At 44.3% G+C, this 18,166-nt stretch overlaps 1 protein-coding gene across 3 annotated transcripts in view; it reads right to left on the reverse strand.

The window, feature by feature from the left end:
* The window catches only part of LOC8034521 (CUGBP Elav-like family member 1-A), a 505,021-nt gene that overhangs the window by 478,832 nt on the left and 8,023 nt on the right, over nucleotides 1-18,166 (reverse strand). For all 3 annotated transcript variants that reach the window (XM_042293297.1, XM_042293295.1, XM_042293296.1), the window contains exon 2: nucleotides 6,678-6,725. The gene's annotated coding sequence lies outside the window, so the exon portion shown is untranslated. The remainder of the gene's footprint in view (nucleotides 1-6,677; nucleotides 6,726-18,166) is intronic.

Genomic DNA, 18,166 nt, shown 5'->3' on the forward strand with positions numbered 1-18,166 from the left:
CGCCCATGCACCGAAAGTGGTCCCGAAACAAATGACGTCACAAAAGCCGGAGCGTCAAGCTGTCGGATGTCGCGATCCTGGCGGTTGGGCGTAAGAGGTCCGTCGTCGCGGCGTCCCATCTCCTGGCCGCCGAAGATTCCGTGGACTGTCAAGATGGCGAGCGACTTGCAGCAGAACAGGAGCCTACCACCTGCACCGTCGTTGCCGTGACGCCGTCAGAATCATTGCCGGCGACAGCGTGACACTTCTACGACGTCATCAGGCAGAAATGGACTTTTTAGGACGCCGTAAACACACCAATCGGAGACGCGTTCTGGGAACCATAGTCGAAAAGGAGACATCGAGCCGTTCTCAACTGTCCTTGGGTAAGGATGGAACAACTTCACAAGAATCTCCACGGGTCACCTTCGATACACCGAATGGTAAGATGGACGGATGAATGCACGGCGGCAATTCTCTTTACATTGGGTGGTGACTTGCGCCACCTAGCCAATAGCCTAGCCATTAGCGCTAGATTAACTAATATTTCAGTCAGTTTAATCGGACGTTGTCCTTATTCTTTTCTCAATTTAAACCACCATTCCCCTCATCTTCTCTTACCTAGCTCTATTTCTCAAAAAATGCCTCTTCAAAATGCCCTTTCGAAGACGTCTCTGCCATCTAACAGCTTCTGCGCTAACAATCCCAAAACGCCATAGCTTGATCACATTTTGAGCATACGTATTGGACACGAGGACTGCGTCAGCGTTCGGCGAGGACTCGGATCCAATCACACGCCTTGTGCCCAATGGATGGATGGACGGATGCTAACGGCTGTACCCTTTATAATGGGCGCTAGCTTGCGCCACTTAGCCTAGAAATTAAAAACAAAATGATCATTCCTGTCTTCGCCCTTCTAAGCCAATTTGTGTCCGCTTTGCAGTTTTGTAACTTTGTAATTAAATGGCGACCTCCAACGTTGTTTGATGGGCTTTAAAAGAATAGATTCCGTCATGGTCTGTTTCTTTTTTTTTTTTTTTTTCCTTTTTGATCAGCACATAAACAATAATGTTTAGCCATGTTATGCATTTTTCCGATCGCCAAGACAGAGGCGACACAAATCTTTCATGTGGCTCCCTATAAACATTTGGTTACAATTTACGCACAGGATACCAAAATCACTTGGTCTTCTAACAAGATCGCTTGCTCGAATTTATTTATGAGAATGTTTGCCGAATGGTGGCAAACCGGTTTCGGTCGGCAGAGGCAAAGCAAGCGGAAGTAAGAACAACAGTGTTAGTGCGCTTTATTTTGAAGCTTTTGCGTCATAAACGTGACATGCTGCGTATAAACACGCAGCTGAGGAAAAGAGTGGCGTACCCTAAAGGGACACTGACAGGGTATCTATTCTCGCCAAGGTTTTTATTTCTTCGTGGCGTATGAGAGACTAACTACCCAGAACCTAATTAGCGGCTCGAACTTCATTTTCTTTCCGCCCGAAAACTGCCGATGGAGAACTGAGCCGGTTTGAGTCGCGCTCACTCTTTTCTCCGTGGCCACGTGCGGTTCTCTTTGGTTTAAACACCCCCGCACCAAATATAATCGGTCATTTTATTCCATTTATTCTATAGGACCCCCTCCCCCGACCACCAAGGTGATTCGCACGAAGACGCCGCCGAGTCGTCTCCCCTTCTCCTGGCTGAAAACATCGCTCGTCACACGAACACGAATTGGTAGGAGCTTGAAAGACGAGCACGAAGTGCCTGACTTTTGCGTTTGTCGTGCGATTTGTGACGTGCACGTTTTTCGTCTGCATCGTACAACCGGAAAAACGAAAAACAAAAAAAAGAAGAAAACACGGTCGGGCGTAGCCACGTGACTTCCGGCAACTCTCTTCTCTTCTGCATGTCTTCTTCCTCCGTCTCCTAATTTCGGTTTCAAACATTTGCGTTTTTTTTTTTTTTTAATATACTGTGACAAAATATTGATTGGGTAGTCTTTTGACACAATACTTAATCGCCTGGCTAAGAATAATAAAAAAAATTGAAGCGGGGTGTCAGTGTCTCTTTCAATTGCCATGAATAACAACACATATACAGCTCTCGTTTTTAACGCCTTTTCGAAACACTCCCCCCCCCCCCCCCCCCTTCTTTTTCCTTTTGTTTCGTTTTTCCATGTCATTATTTCGTACCTACGTATCGTAAACTGCGTAAAAACAGACAAGCAACCGCTCCACATGAGAGAAGCTAGAATTAAACGAGAGTAACCGCGCATTAGAAACCCTTAAGCGCTTATTAACGAACCCTAAATAAAATCGGTAATCGATCGATCGGTCTTTTCTCGCGACACAACGAAAATAAAAAGGATTTCGCGCTGTCGAGCACAGCTTGGCCCTGCAACGTATCTTCCGATGCGGTTGTATAACGTTTTAACAGACGCGCTGACACTGCCACTGATATAAGGAACCATGGCGATGGCAGCCGTTTCCCTAATATAGACCCTTCTCAAAAGTCCATCAAGGAACACTGGCAGTCGCCATATTTTGGCTTTGCTTCCTGCGCGAAGCGTGTGATTGCATAGCGAACTTCACGCCAAGCTCTGACAGAGCACTCGTCTAAAATGTATGTCTAAACGGGAACATCCTAAACAAACACGATTAATTAAAAAAAAAAAAAAAAAAAACGTTCAAAATACATTTCGTCTTTTCTGTGGCCAGATGAGATTTATTGCGATTCATTTGTGATCCGTTAAAGGGACACTGACAGGGTATTTATGCTCGCCAAGGTTTTTATTTATACGTGACATATGAGAGCTAAACTACCCAGAACATAATTTACGGCTCCGAATTCGTTTTCTTTCCGCTCGAAAACCGCCGATCAAGAGCTGGCCGGTTTGAGTCGTGCTCTCTCTCTCTCTTCTCCGTGGTTACGTGCCGTTTTCTGTGGTTTAGACACCCACACGCCAAATATAATCGAAGTCGTGGGTCATGGAACGCACACACTCGAATTAAAAATAGAAAAAAAATATATAATACCCATTTTTTGTGGCTTTTAAGAAACTGCAAATACGTTGACTGAAAAAAAAGAAAATGTTGCACAGAGAACTGGGAGCACTCTTCATATTCTCTGCGTAATTCTCAACACGGCGTCGTATCGCTGGACGGGCGTGGGACCTCTACTTCTGAACTGTTGTCCGCGGCACCGGCGAATCCGTCTAGCTTCGAAAGTGAAATCTTTTACCGATCAAAACAACTAGGATTCATTCCGCACGACGCGCCCGACCACAAAGCTGATTCGGACGAAGACGTCATCCAGTCGTCACCCCTTCTCCTGGCTGAGGACATCGCTCGTCTTACGAATACGAATTGGTAAGAACTTGAAAAACGCGAAAACGCCAATCACGAAGTGCTTCACTTTTCGCTCATCCCCCCCTTTTCTTTTTAATATACCCCCCCCCCCCCCCCCTTCCAAAGAAAAGAAATCGGTTGGGTATAGTTTCGTTGTTTTGTTTGTTTGTTTTTGACAACTCCCTTCTGCCTCCACAGTCCAGTTCCAATGCTGGTTTCAAACAACTGCGTCCCCCCCCCCCCCCCCCCCCCTCCCTTTTTTTAAATATTAGTGACGCTTTAGCAAAATCTTGATTGGGTAGCAATATGACCTCGTGGTTTCCACGGCACGCCTTCATGTATCCTGACATCGTCACGTGACGTCGCGTTATGCGGAGCAGTCTCGGACGCTACTAGATTAGCTCAGTTACCGAACTGCCCATAAAAGCTGCGTGCGCTATACTGCAACAATGCACGAGGGCTGATCGAGAAGTAATGAGACAGCCTCCGTTTTTAGTTGCAGGGAAATAGACGGGCAGTGTCGTGCTACTTTTTTTGAAGGCTACACATTTTCCCTAGTCTCAACCTGCAGTTGGACCGTCATAGTCTTTAGCGCGGTTGTGTCGCAGCGAGCGAATGCACCGTAATACGTGTCGTCGTGGAGGATGACGAAGATATGCTTGTGGTTTAGCAGAGGTGCGTGATAGAATTTCGCGTTAACATATAAAGAGTGGTAAAGGCACTGTATAACACTCTGTATATAGCCCGGACTTATCATCGTGTGAATGCTGCAAATTTTGAACACTAAAAGTAAAAAAAAAAAAAAATACTCACGTAAATATATTTATATAGTAGACCGACATGAACAAAGCTGCGGTTGAAAGTGATGTCGCGAAACATTATTTTGCATTTCGTTGAATTGTTTTTTCATAACCATCATCATAACCACTATACTTAATGTGAAGGACGCGCTACACTACAAAGAACAAAAATTGGCAGAGCCTATAAAGTCACAAAATTTTGAATAAAAAATAACTGGTGTCATTACTTTCTAATCGACTCTCATATCGACTGAGTAAACTTCTGCGTATTTTTAAGTCCGCTAAATTAATTAACGTTCGGACCATTTCTCCCGCTTGCTTAGCATGTCGTAATAGACGCAATCACGTAACACAAACATTTACGATCAATCTACGTCATTACAGTTACCGATTGAGCGAGTGGCATATCAAACGACTCGAACAAGCGCCACGCAGGACGCTAGCGCCATCTCTGAGCAAGGTAGGGAAGTAATCGTGCAATGAAACGATCGCTTCTTTTTCCGGCTGGAAATGTGGTGCCATCTCTCGGTCAGACAACAAAACATTCGAGGGAACACATGGCTTCCGATCTCGGCGGCCGTGGGGAACGACGCGGCGTCCGTACCGAGCGGCAAAATCGAATTCTTCGACGAAAAGTGTAAAACTTCCGGTCGCCTTTAATATTTTTTTTTTCTTTCTTTCTTTATTCTTTCTTCTCCGGATTTACCGGAAGGTGGGCAGAGACTAGGCGTGATACCTGAAGATGTCTCTGTCCCCTTTACATTTCCAATACGGCAGTGTACGGTACACAGCCTTTTTAAGACGAAAAATAGAGAAAAAAACACTAAAATCTGATACTACTTAGAAACAAAAAAAGAAAACAGGATCAATCAATGATCACACGATGGTTTTTCAAGAAAGAATGATAAAATCAAATCAGTCAGAAACATTTTTAACACATCAAAAGGGAAATATGGACATGATTTGATAAGCATAAAATACACACATATCCGAACACGACGTCACTGGCCACCAGAACTGTGTTCTGTCTTTTTTTTAATGGGAGTCTATTGCAGTTAAAATCCATTAGATATTCTGTATTATTCAGAATTTTGGCGACTTGGAAGTTTGTCGTTCGTCTTCCATAATCGGTACGTATTTTTGGGGGTCGTCTGATTCTATGTGTGTGTGATAGGTTGTGTTTTCTGACAAAATCGCAGTTTTTTTTTTTTTTTTGTGTATTATATGTAACAATTTAAAACAATAAATTTTATTTACTTTAAGTAGGCCATTTCTGCTGAATAACGGTTGCGATAACACAGTGTGTAGTAAAATAATGCGTAATATATATATATATATATATATATATATATATATATATATATATATATATATATATATATATATATATATATATATATATATATATATATATATATATATATATTGTATGAGATTTATTATCTTATAAATACATCTAATGGCTCGGGATAGCTCAGAGATCAGCTTATTTATGGGCGTGTTCCAACGTAACTCTCGATTGAACAACACACCAAGAAATTTTTGTTCTGTAGCCTCCTCTATAATTTCATTTTCAAAATACATTGTTGCCTTAGTGTTGTTGTCGCACCTATTCACAGAAGTGAAAATTATATATATATATATTACGATTAGTTGTAAGTTATTATTTTGAAGCCGCACTGATAGATTGTCCAGATAACTATTTGTCATAGATTCTAAGGCCGCTTTAGAGGTCGAAGCAAAAAACGCGTTAGTATCGTCTGCGTACATGACAAGGTCAAGGGACCTCAAAATATTTGTGAAATCATTCACAAAAACAAGAAATAAGAGGGGGCCCGAAATAGACCCTTTTGGAACACCGTATTTTATTTTGAGTGTACTCGAAGAATTGTTGTTAATATAGACATACTGCACGCAATTCGGAATTTTTTTTTTTTTACTAAAGACAAAGCAACCTTACGTACGCCGTATCTTTGAAGCTTAATTAGTAATATGTCATGTTCGCTCGTATCGAAGGCCTTTCTAAAATCTAGGAATAAGCCTAAGGTGTATATGCTATTTTCAATGTTGTTTATAATTTTATCCTTTACTTCTACTAGTGCCTGCTCTACGCATTTAGATTTTTGAAAGCCATATTGACGTTTGTTTATTACATTGTGAATGGGGAAAAAAAATTGCCTAGTCTAGCATTCATGACCCCTTCAAATATTTTTTTAGAAAATTGGCAAAACCGAGATTGGTCTATAATTCTGTAGAAGGTGTTCCCCGTCACCCTCGTAGATCGAAGTAACTCTTGCAATTTCCAGTTCGCTAGGAAATATTCCAGTTCCTAGAGTACGATTGATTATATGCGACAAGACATAAGATATTTGTTGGAAGACGTATTTAACAGGCCTTGGCTTAAAGTCGTCTACGCCAGCTGCGGCATTATTTTTAATTTTATCTATAACCCCTTCTACTTCATATGGCATGGTTGGTAATAGCATCTACTAGTAATAATAACAGCATCTATTACCACTACTAATAAAAAGTTTGGGAAGCCGTTTACTTACCAGCTCTGTACAGTTCCTAGGACGAACACCAGAGGTCGACAATCACCACTGAAAAGAAGAAAAACAAAAGCTGAGAAAAAAACTCTGCTAAAAACTCTATTCAAGAATTTTGTTTTAACACAAAACATTTTTTTTTACGTCATACCATTTGTTTTTATGACTGTTCCCGTCGCCTAGCCAGAACGGAGGTCGGTCAGGGAAGAGTCTAACCCACCAAAATGTTCGCGCAGTTATTCAACAGAAACCTATTACTCCCAGCGTAAATAAAAATGACTATAGCGCAAATACCGGTTGTTCCAGCGAAGACTTTCAAACTTCCCTAAAAATAGGGTGTTCGAGAAAAAAAAATAAAAACACTTGTCTATAACAAACTGCAAACCAGAAATTGCACTAAAAACAAAAAGTTTGCAAGTAACATACTGAAAATTGAATAATTAAGTTTATATGATGAAAATAAACCGATGGTTCCAATCAGAAACTTGTTGCACGTCATCAAAAAACCCTCAATTCGGTCAATTTTAGAGAAGCGCGGGGGTGCGCTAAAGTTACCACTCGTGCTGCAGAAGCAAGGCCGGTGATGCAAAGGCGGGAATGACAAGAAGATCATCCGCATTTTCGCATCGCAGGCTCTGCGTTCTGCCGCACGAGCGGTAATTGTAGCGCACACCCGCGTTTCACACGTGCTTCAGGTAGTACTAAAATTGACTGATTTAGAGGTTTTCGATGGTGCTCACAGAGACATTAATCATAACCATACGTTTGTTTTCGCTAGTTAGAAAGTTAATTAGTCAAACTTAGGTAATTATACTGCTAAGTTAATGTTTTTCTTTTTCTTTTTCATCATTGACGTTTGCCGCGGCTATCAATTTGTTCCCAAAAAGAATCACTTCTTTTTTTCTTTTTTCTTAGACACCTTATTTTTAGGCATTTTGGAATCTTCGCAGCAACACCCGGCATTACACTTCTACAGCCACCGAAAAAGCGAAAACGGCAGGGCGTTTTTTTTTTTTTTTTTTTTTTTTTGTGTGCTCTGTTTTCAGCACGCGCTTTTTGCCTTCCGTCGTGCTCTGGCTTTCCGTGCACACTCAAAGGTCACGAGACGCCGAAGCGCTACCCAAGTTAGGAAGCGCACGCTTGAGGGCGAGACAACCGAAGAACTTCCCTGCCGTTCTGATTCTGTCGACGTCAACTAAAGCGGAGCTAAGCAGTCAAACAGTCCGCAACTCTAGCCGTGAAGACGACGTCAAGCGGTGAACATGCGAAACTGTCTAGCGAAAGGTGAGAGTTCTCATGCCATAACGAATCGTGGCTCAACGAAATCTCGCCTGCGCACGGCGGCTAAAACAGAATGCTCCCGAATAAAAGAGGACCGGAATTCACGTGCACGCATAAATGGATGGATGAGGGGATAGAAAACGAGCCGCAAGCCGCCGCCCTCTCAATTGGGCGGCGGCTTGCGCCACCTATGTACGAACGGTAGTCCACGTGTCCCTTGGTGCGAACAAGGAGCGTTACGACGGGTCTCGGCTGCACAAAGCTCCTATAGAGGGAGCAGCTAAACCACCTAAAGCAAAGTGGATTTAGGTCTGCCCCTGAGATTGGCGATACTGGTTCAGCGCAACGCAGCAGCTATCAGGAAAAAAAAAAACTTTATGATACGAGGGTCATCAAACACGAAAAAGGCTACTAAAGACAACTTACATTATATCTACATAAAGCACGGCAGGGGCAACAGTATCGAAAAGTCGGTTTCGAAGCGCAACCCCGCGAAGCACTGGCATATATGCGTTACTTGGTTTATACTACATCATACTAATTACATATCCACGCTTCACAGAACCCGTTTAAGAACCAGGTGCCCATACTCGCGTAGAACTTTCTGCGGTTCTGTAGTCAAAGCTGGGGACGCTTCCGCATCTTGAGCATCCATGCATGAGCTGAGTACGCGCACTCTTCACTTCTTCCGAAAGAACCGTCCAAGAGTACAGTGTGGTAACTGGTGTGAAGCGTAACTGCAGTTAAGTGTGATCCAATTGTTATTATAGGGTGCCCGTGTAAGTAGGATCTTAGAACTATTCGTTTCCACGCCACAAACTGCCTACAAAACGTCTTCGCGAACACGCAAGAACGCTCCGGTCGCCAAAAAAGAGCAGTTCATATTTCGTCTCGTTTCGTCAGGGAACAAAGTGTTTGTCGCGCAAGTCGAACAAGGCCGCGAGAAGGTTCGGCAGATAACGACTGCCGGTATTGACAAATCGGGCGGCATCGATGAATGCCGCCCCCACGCTCGGATTCCGACTCCGTGCGGGGACCAAACACAGTCACGCCATCGCGCTATCACACAGCAAAGACACGAATGCACGCCATCGATCTCCGGCTTGTCACGCACACCACTTTCAAAGTCAATCCGCGCCGCATGCCACCCGCACGACGACGACGGAGAGAAGAAGAGCAGAAACTTGAAGTAGAGGTGTCTACTTCACAAGACGATTTCGCGTGATGCGATGTTTCGCAAACACCACGCGTACCAGTGCGACGCCGCACAGGCATCGGCGTTAGTAACTAGGTGGTGCAACCTACCGCCCGATTCAAAGGGCCTGTGCTCTGTTTCATACTTAGTGCACAACGCTGTCAAAGCTGCTGACGCGAGCACGGGGCTCGATCTCGCAGATCATTTGTACGCGTTCTCGGGCAAACGAAACTATAGATGAAGCCACCCGCTCGCGCCAGTAGCATCGACAGCGTTGTATTCGCGGCGAGAAGTTTTATTATAGCCGCCTGGTGGAATGTTTTCACGACCCAGAGCTAGGATACCTCAACTTCCTCTGCTGGTGCAAGCACGTGCTGTGCCAAGCTTTTATGCGCTACGAAAATTAAAACATAACTGCGTGGGTAGCACGTGCGCTACCCAGAGTGAGGGCGAGCTTCTCACCGCGAATGGGGGAACACTGTAATGGGGGTATTCACTGAACGCCATATTTGAGGGCGATGTTTAGAGCGCACAGTCAGAGCGAGGTCAGATTATCAGACTGCGGAGACCGGCAATTTTGATGGTGCAGAATGCACGTTGCAACCGATTATGAAACCAAGTATGGCGAGCGGCTACCATCTATCCATCGAACAGAAGATTATGATGATGACAAGGATATGTCTATGCAGTGAAGCAGGCGTGTTTCTTGGAACACGACTTTTAACTGGGCTAGCTGGTTCATACTTGTCACGAATAAGATAGCACAAACTGAACAAGAACGAAGAGGCACACATGCGACAGCAGTGGCGCTAACCTGAAATGCAAAAAAAAGAAAAGAGATACCCCCCCCCCCCCCAAAAAAAAAAAAACATTTAAAAATTTACAAAGGGGATTTTTTTACATTAAACAGGACGACGTCTCTTTCTGTCTCTTTTACCTTTCTCTTCTGCGTTCTGTCTATTTTCTGCTTCTCCTACATTTTAATGTTTCTTCTACCTCTACCCGTCTCAGGTTAATTGAACATGGTTAGTACACGTCGCAGTAAAGTTATTCGCCTCAAGGTCAAACTATGTCCCCACCGTGCGGCCGAAATTGGTAACATGCAAAAGCGGGGATACCGCTGTGCGTCGTCTGCTACGGGCGCACGTCCGGAAGCATGAATCTAGACGACGCAAGCCCGTTTCCGGCAGAGCTGGACCCCCCCTGTTCAATGCTTCTTGTTTTCGTTATTTCTTCTTACTAAAGGTTCTGTTGTATCGTTTCACATACGTGGAAATGCAGTAAAGTGATAAATATTAAGTGCTTCCATAACCTTAGTGCTGTTTCTGGTTTGTAAAACCACTGGTCCTACATATTTTTGTTATATTGTAGAATCGATTGCCTTCATAAAACATTCAATGCTGATTGGAGCTAGGGGTTGATTAATATATTGACCCAACGAATCGCCATTCTTTAATAGACTAATCAATTGATAATTCTGCTAGTTACGTTTTCTCCAATCATATTACACGAAAAAAGCCGCCTCGGTGGCTCCGAGGCGAGAGCGCCGGCCTAAGGATCCCCAGGTGGCGGGTTCGAATCCCGACCGAGGTGCCCGCAATATGACGGGGGCTTAATGCGGAGAAGGCGCCGTGTAGCCGAGCTTTCGATTGCACGTCAAAAGATCCCCAGGTGGTCGAAATTAATCCTCAGTCCTTCGCTGGGGCGTGCCAGATGCCCGTCGTAGGTTTGGCACGCCCCAGCGAAGGACTGAGGATTAATTTCGGCACGTAAAACCCCCAAATTTGATTTGATTTGATATTACACGAAAGACGTTAAAGCTACACATTTGTAACTATTTTACTATGGCATATCGCAGTCCCATTTCAAGCGTCAATATATGTTCAAAATATGTACACAGGGAGCCCTCTAAAGTGAAGTCATTTTTAAATTATTTAAACAGTATAATCACCCTCGATTACAATTGCAAACATGCTGAAGTGGTTTACCGTGCATGTCCTAAATAAAAGAAATGAAGACGTCAAAAATATTAAAACAGGCATTTTTGTTTTACTTATTTTTCCACTACTTCTATTTAGCACAAATCTTTAATTAAACGTCAGGAAAGAATCTCGCAATTATTACAATTTCAATAATTTGAAGGCGAATCGATGAACCTTATGCCCTGTCCAGATGTGCGTTAGGATAGGGCGGTGGGTTATCGAAAGTCTCGTGAGAGTCACTACCCCTCATCAGTAAAAGAGTATCATTACGGCCGATGCTCTCTGTGTCGTGGTGCGGGTCGTTTGTTGGAGTTGCAAAGTCTACTATGTTTGAATAGAAGACGATTTAGCCAGAAATTCGTATTATTAACCTTTTGACATCCGCGGCCCTACCCGAGATGACTGAAGCGGGTGAACCCAGACTGGCCGAGAAGTGCACCTAATAACACGCACGCTGCTGCGTTGCTCGGTTACACTCGTTTATTCCACTCGTGGCAGATATATTAGAACAGCTTGTTTCACTTGTTTCGGTCGTCCTGCCAACGAACAGTTTGCAGATTGTAACTAGAAGAGGCACTCTCTCCTCATCGCAACGTAGTAGAATTGATCCGACTTCGAAGAACTTACCATGGCACGAAAAAGGGGAGAGATGGCTGCAGCGGAACTTTCTTACTCTTAGGAGTTAGCAATAGCACGGTAATTTCCAATACAGCGCTAACTTCTCTCAATGCGAACTATTTATATTACTACAAAAACTAAAAGTTACGCAAAAAAAAAAAATGCATGAACCTGCGATTGTACAACTCAGAGTACCAGTATTATCTAAGTATCCGCGTTGGAATTCCTTGTTCCGTTGAATTTCCACGCTGGTGAATTGATATGTCTCTTTTAAAAGAAACAAATATTTAACATAAATAGTACAGTTCACCCGGAAATATGTATCCGCCGTGGTGATCCATGGTTCCCAACGTCTGCCTTGAGCGACGCATCCACACCGGCGATTATTTAAATTTAGGCCGTACACTGGTAACACGACTCGACCTCCACAGAAACACCGAACAGTACCGCACTATTTTCCGGTAAAATTGTTTTCCCACCGATGCTATGCGACGAAATAAACGCAAGAATCTACACCTTCTGGCGCGCGAACGTGGAGCGCCTAGGGGGGCGCCATGCTTCTATCCCCGCTTCGATGATGATGATAGCGCGACAGTATAGAGCGCCACCTCTAGGTCGATCTCGAGGCCAATAGGTTGTCCCAAGTCTAACGTGCGCAGCCCGTTGCGTGGCCCCACGCCTACACTCAACGGTCAAACCAGTAAGCAAAAAAAAAAAAAAAAAAAAATTGTGACGTTATGAGCCACACCGCACACGCACAGCGGCCCAACAACGCGTCTTTCGCCTTTTCCGTTGTTCGCGGTGCACCTGCGATGCGCCAGAATACAAAAGCGCTGCCAACATCTGCGCCCTTACTGCGCTCCGGCGGAGACATGTAAGATTTGACGTCTGAATCTCACAAAAGGGCTATATTGTCGTCGGTCCTTCCTTAACTTGCCTGGCAAACGGCGTAAGCTGCGATTCCATCCAGCCAATCGCAACGTCGGAGTCAGGCACGTGACTACTGCAAACGCTGGTTCACACACTTGCGGTTGCTTACGACCGAGTTCTTGCGACCTCTTACCAGGAGAGAACACAATAGCACGTTGGCGCCATCTACGAGTTGGCCCTGGAACTGCATTTCACTACACCAAAGGTTTCGCAGTACTTGCGAGACCAATATATACGTACTATCTATTAGAAATGTTCGTTTATACAATGTTCGTTTGTAACACCGGGTATTTGACCGTTCCGAAAAATGGCCCCAGCGTGTACTCTAGTCGTACGAGATCGGAAGGTGCTAGATGACATCTATCAAGCAGCCTCCATTGTACCCGCTAATAAAAAAGTTTAGCGATTAATCACTACTGGCACTCGGTCGTAAGCAATTGCTGTCACGCGCTTCGCTACGTCGCTCTGATTGGCTGGAGGGGACCGAAGCGTTTGCCGTGTAGCGACTAAAAACGAAGTATATTTATCGTTTCCTTGTACCTTCTTGTCGTCGCCAAATGCCTAGTGTGCTTCGCTTGGATCTGAGGCAGCTTGCGAGCAAAGAACCCGCGTACTTGAAAACAGTGCAGACAGAAACAGAGATTAACGCGACGAAAATATGTGCTGCGGTTGCACCCTCTTTATCTTCTCGTTTTCAATAGCGAAGCAGATCATCCATTCCAACTTTGGTATAGGGAATGAACTACTTGCCCGGATGTTACTCCAACTTAAACGAGCGTTGTTTGGAAGACATCACTAACTCGCTACCTTAGATCCCCAACTATAGGAACATCGCTGGGTAACGGTAGTCTCGAACTCACACTACTTCACCTTTTAGCAACAAAAAGAGCGTACATTAATGAGGACGAGGTTTCAGACGTAAGTCCCTTCATACCCCTTTCGCAAGTTCCACCCTAAAACAAAATCCGAAAACAAAGACTCCACGAAAGAATCAAGAATAAAATTACCCAGTCCTTCCTCTCCCCTACAAAAAAAAAAAAAAAAAAAAAAGGAAAGCTTTTTGGTTAAGACCCAAGCATTCACGGAGGGAAAAAACGAGATATCAAGAGAAACTGCAGCGATAACGATCTTCTCGACTCTACAGTTACACCTGCAAAATGGCGCACGTCTCTTTTCCAAGCAGACCTCGCCGACTAAGCTTTCAAGACTCCGAAACAAGATCAGCGCCCATTTTATACGCTCCCCCCCCCCCCCCCCCCCCCTTCCCCCTCCTCTCTCCTCCTAGAGCCCTCAACCAGGGTTGGGTCTCGGCTCCGTGGGAGTTCGCAATCACTTACAGTCCGGGCCTCCGTTCCAAAATAAACCCTCTGCCCCCGAAAAGAGGGAGAGAGGTGGCCCAGGCGGAGGATTTCTTTCCTAGTCCTTGACACCGTGGCAGAGAGGACAAACGGCGTGCATCAAGCTCAACCTCCAGAAACACCAACAGCATGTAGCAGAAACAATCTCGTTTGAGGTCGTCAATAAACGAACCGATGAGCGCCTGCCGGTGAAAGTCAGGGAAGAACGAAAGAAAGAAAAAAACATTAAAGAAGAAGGACGAAAACAAGAACGTCTGTAAACTAGTTCATCTGTCGACAACCTATACTCCGTTCCACCTTAATTAAGTGCTGGAGTATGAGAAGCTAACAAAAGCGAGCTCCTGGCTTAACGGCGCCCCTGCCAAGCACGCGCGACGTGGAGTGAAAGCATCGTTCGGGGCAACATACTTGTAGCTTCGACTTCGCTCGCAAGTCACGCGAAACGAACCATAGTCGAAAGACGTTCTTGCGCCGTCCCTCGTTTCACGCGCTTATTCTTACACTTGTGTCCAGGTGGTCAATGTCAAGGCTTCGAGGAAGAGCCAGCGTTGTACACGTTCCCCCAAAACAGGAACGAAAGCTCGTTCCTTCTCCATCTTGGAACAAGTTCCCGTTGCAAGTTCCAGCGGTTCGAAAGAAACACAAACCGGTTACGTTTCTAAGATTGGAACATGTTGCTACCTTAACGCTACGTTTGCGCATTTGAACGAAATATTACGCTGGGTAGTTCGTAGATAAAATAAAGCGAGCAAGTGATCATTAATTATAATGCCAACAAACGCAAAGGTGCAAGCGAGCTGGACAAGAATGACGAATATAATTCCTTCTCCAGGGATTATATTCGTCAAGTGATCATATCCCCATCGAACTACATGTCGTGCTGCCATGATCGCACTTTTCTTCTTATTTTTTTTTCAGTTCTTTGTTTTTGATTACTTCTAGGGCACTTCCCCATTCCTTGAAGTCGGAGGTTGAAATAGTCGCTAATAAAAAGTCTAAATGTCTACTAAATTCGGGTAAAATTGAAATATATAGACAAAGAAAAGAACGTAGTTCCTTTTGCCGTTTTTTCGTTCCACCGATACAAGATGAAACGGCGGCGATCTTCCTAAAAGTAACGCGCCTCAGCAAGGTCGTTCCTTAGAACGTCATCCCTTACTGCCGGAAGAGCACGCGAAACCACGAGGAAAAGTCACTTGAGTCATTATCCCGACATTTACCGGCTACACCGTACACGTTCCCGTGGTTATACTACTCAACGGTTGCTAAACGTTTGCTGCCATAGTGCTTCTGAATTCGCTACGCTTAAAGTATATAATAGACACCCGGTTCCCTCCGACTGTCTCGTGGGCGCCGCCATTTTGGTACAGAGTGCAGAGCGGACGCCATCGGCGATAGCCACGATTCCGAAACGCGGCTTCCTGATCGATAGCCACGATTCCGAAACGCGGCTTCCTGATCGAGCTTCAGATATACGGTGTCGGGGAAACTTCGGGCGATAGCAATTCGTGCTTTCTCGCGGACTGCTTTGACATTTCAGGACGACGGAAAAACGATTCACATCTTAACTGTGTTTTAAGAAACAAATAAAGATTGATTGATTTGATTGATTGATTAATTGGGATGAAAGCTTCCGATAATTGCCAGCAATGGGTTTAAGCGTCAAGACTAGCTCAAGTGCGTTAATCTGAAGCGTATACAACGTATTCGGTAATTCTGCGCTGACCCACCCGCCATTCCCTGCCAGTATTGAGAGCGCGCGATCGTTCTTCTGAACCTTCCATTACATCGTTTTAAAAAACATAAAAGCGCCGAAAACAACCAGGATTAAGAAGTAAGAAAACACAAGGCCTTGTTGTTGTCTTGTCTTGCCTTACTTCTTGGAGGCCTTGTGTTGTCTTACTTCTCTGTCCTTGTTGTTTTTGACGCTTTTTTAAGCTATGAATCAACTAGTCGAATTAACCACTTTGCTTTATTACATCGTCGCCACTCATCTGCGACTGCGAGCTGCGCACTAGAAACGCGGCTCTACTTCAATCTTAGCTTCCTCAAAACCCTGAAAGCTAAGTTGTGATATGGCAGCTGCCACGCTAAGGCTTGACTTTTTTTCAATGTGCTATATAACGTGTCTAATGCATTCAATTTGTTTTCTAAATTGTCTTAAAACAAACCAAATAATAAAAAAGAAGCCTAGGCGCTACATTGTTTGTCCAACCGTCCGTTCGTGCATTTTCCGCCAAATTTAGCGGGGGAAATTTACGTCACCTGACTTAAACATCCGTTCAGTTTCGCGCTAAATTTAGCGAGAAAATGGATGTTGACTGACGGTCAACTGACGTTACGATGCGTACGCACCAATTCAGCTTCCCCGCTAAATTTTGCGGGAAAATTGACGTCACGTGTCCTGGCGTCACGTGTCCTATACACTAATTTAGTTTCCCGCCTAATTTAGCGGGAAACCGACGTCAGGTGACCTCTGTACGAAGTCAATTACCCAGCTAAATTGAGCGGGGAAAATAATAAAAGAGATAGGTTCTTCTTCAACGAAACGACCGTTTTATGCCTTCGAAACAAAGTTTAACGATAACTCAAATACTCTATTCCATGCCTTATAAGACTTTAAAAATAAAAGCCGCTGTCAATCCTTTTTTTTTACCTGGTTGGGACAGGCATGTTTAAAAATAAATGTTCGTCGGAAAAAAAAATTACCAATAATTATGTTTCAATAAGAATATTTCGATTTGCGGGAGAAAACGAAATCGTACTCCTGTGGAATGATGATGATAGTTTGTACCCAACTAGTGTGCGCTCCGAGTTCGCTGGGACTGCGATGGAAGCTACGTCATCGCTGGACCAGTCATATGCCTCTCTTTCTCCACGTCATCACGCTCCCGGCCATACCCAGGCGCAGAGAGCCTGGACAGGTGATAAAAGGGAGGCAGCTGATTGGTCCGGCGGGCACGTACAAACGCCATCATCATCGCCCAACGGGCGTAAAATTTCGGTTTCGCCCGCAAATAGAAAAATGTCGTATTGTAACGTAAATACTGGACAAAAATCTTTTTTTTTTTTCTTTTGCGGCGAACATTTATTTTGAGTCATGCATGTTTTAGCCAAGTAGGAAAAAAAACTTTTCTTTTTTAAGGTTTAGTGTTGTTTTAAGGCTTTACAGGATTATTTTTAAAAAGCCGCGAAAGTTACACAACGCGATCTGTGCAGGCGAGTTGTACGGCCAGGGGGGCATAATAGAGCGAGATAATCGCCACGATAAGTCGGTGTATTAACTCAAATGTGTCAATTAACTTTCAAATTATCGAGGATAAAGATGCGGTTCCAAAGAGAAACTTGCTGAGCGTCATCGAAAAACACGAAATAAGTACATTTTAGAGAAACTTTGGGAGCCCGGGTGAAGCGCGGTGGTGCCCTAAAGTTACCGCCAGCACTGCGCCCTTAGCACGAGTGGTAACTTTAGTGCGGTTCCCACGCGCCCCGAATCTTTCTAAAATTTACTCTTCAGGGATTTTCGACGACTCTCAGCGAGTTCCTAACTGGAACTACATCATTTCCCCCAAGTAAAGCGTTAATCAACACATTTTAGTTAGTCATCAAACTTATCGGGACCATTAGCCCCCTATACTATGCACCCTGGCCGTACAGCTCACCTGCACAGATCAGAGGAGTGTAGCTTTCACGGCATTTGTTTAAACAAATCTGTAATACCCAAAAAAAGAAAATAATATATATATATATATATTATACACCCTGTATTACATATATGTTTCTTGTTTCTTCCAAGGAGGATAGTATTTCTTGCACTTCAAGCACGGTACAAGCAAACTACAGAGAGACACAAATCCGAGACCCGGCAGATGAATTCCATTATATACCATATTTCAAAGTATAAAACGCAGCAATCATGTGGGTGATAGGGGCAGATCAGCGAGGTAGTGGCCGAATCATGCCACAAGCAAAACAGACGCATGTTGTATAACCAATATGCTGTAGGTCAGCCTCCAGCAGAGGCAGGTGCACAGGAAGCGATATACCACACCAGCTGAAAGATTCAACATTTCCAAAGATGCCAAAGTGCACAGGCAGGACTGGAGAACTGACATGAATCCGTGTGGTCTG

The sequence above is a fragment of the Ixodes scapularis genome, unplaced genomic scaffold (assembly GCF_016920785.2).
Source record: "Ixodes scapularis isolate PalLabHiFi unplaced genomic scaffold, ASM1692078v2 PGA_scaffold4__175_contigs__length_147842914, whole genome shotgun sequence".
NCBI lineage: Eukaryota > Metazoa > Arthropoda > Arachnida > Ixodida > Ixodidae > Ixodes > Ixodes scapularis.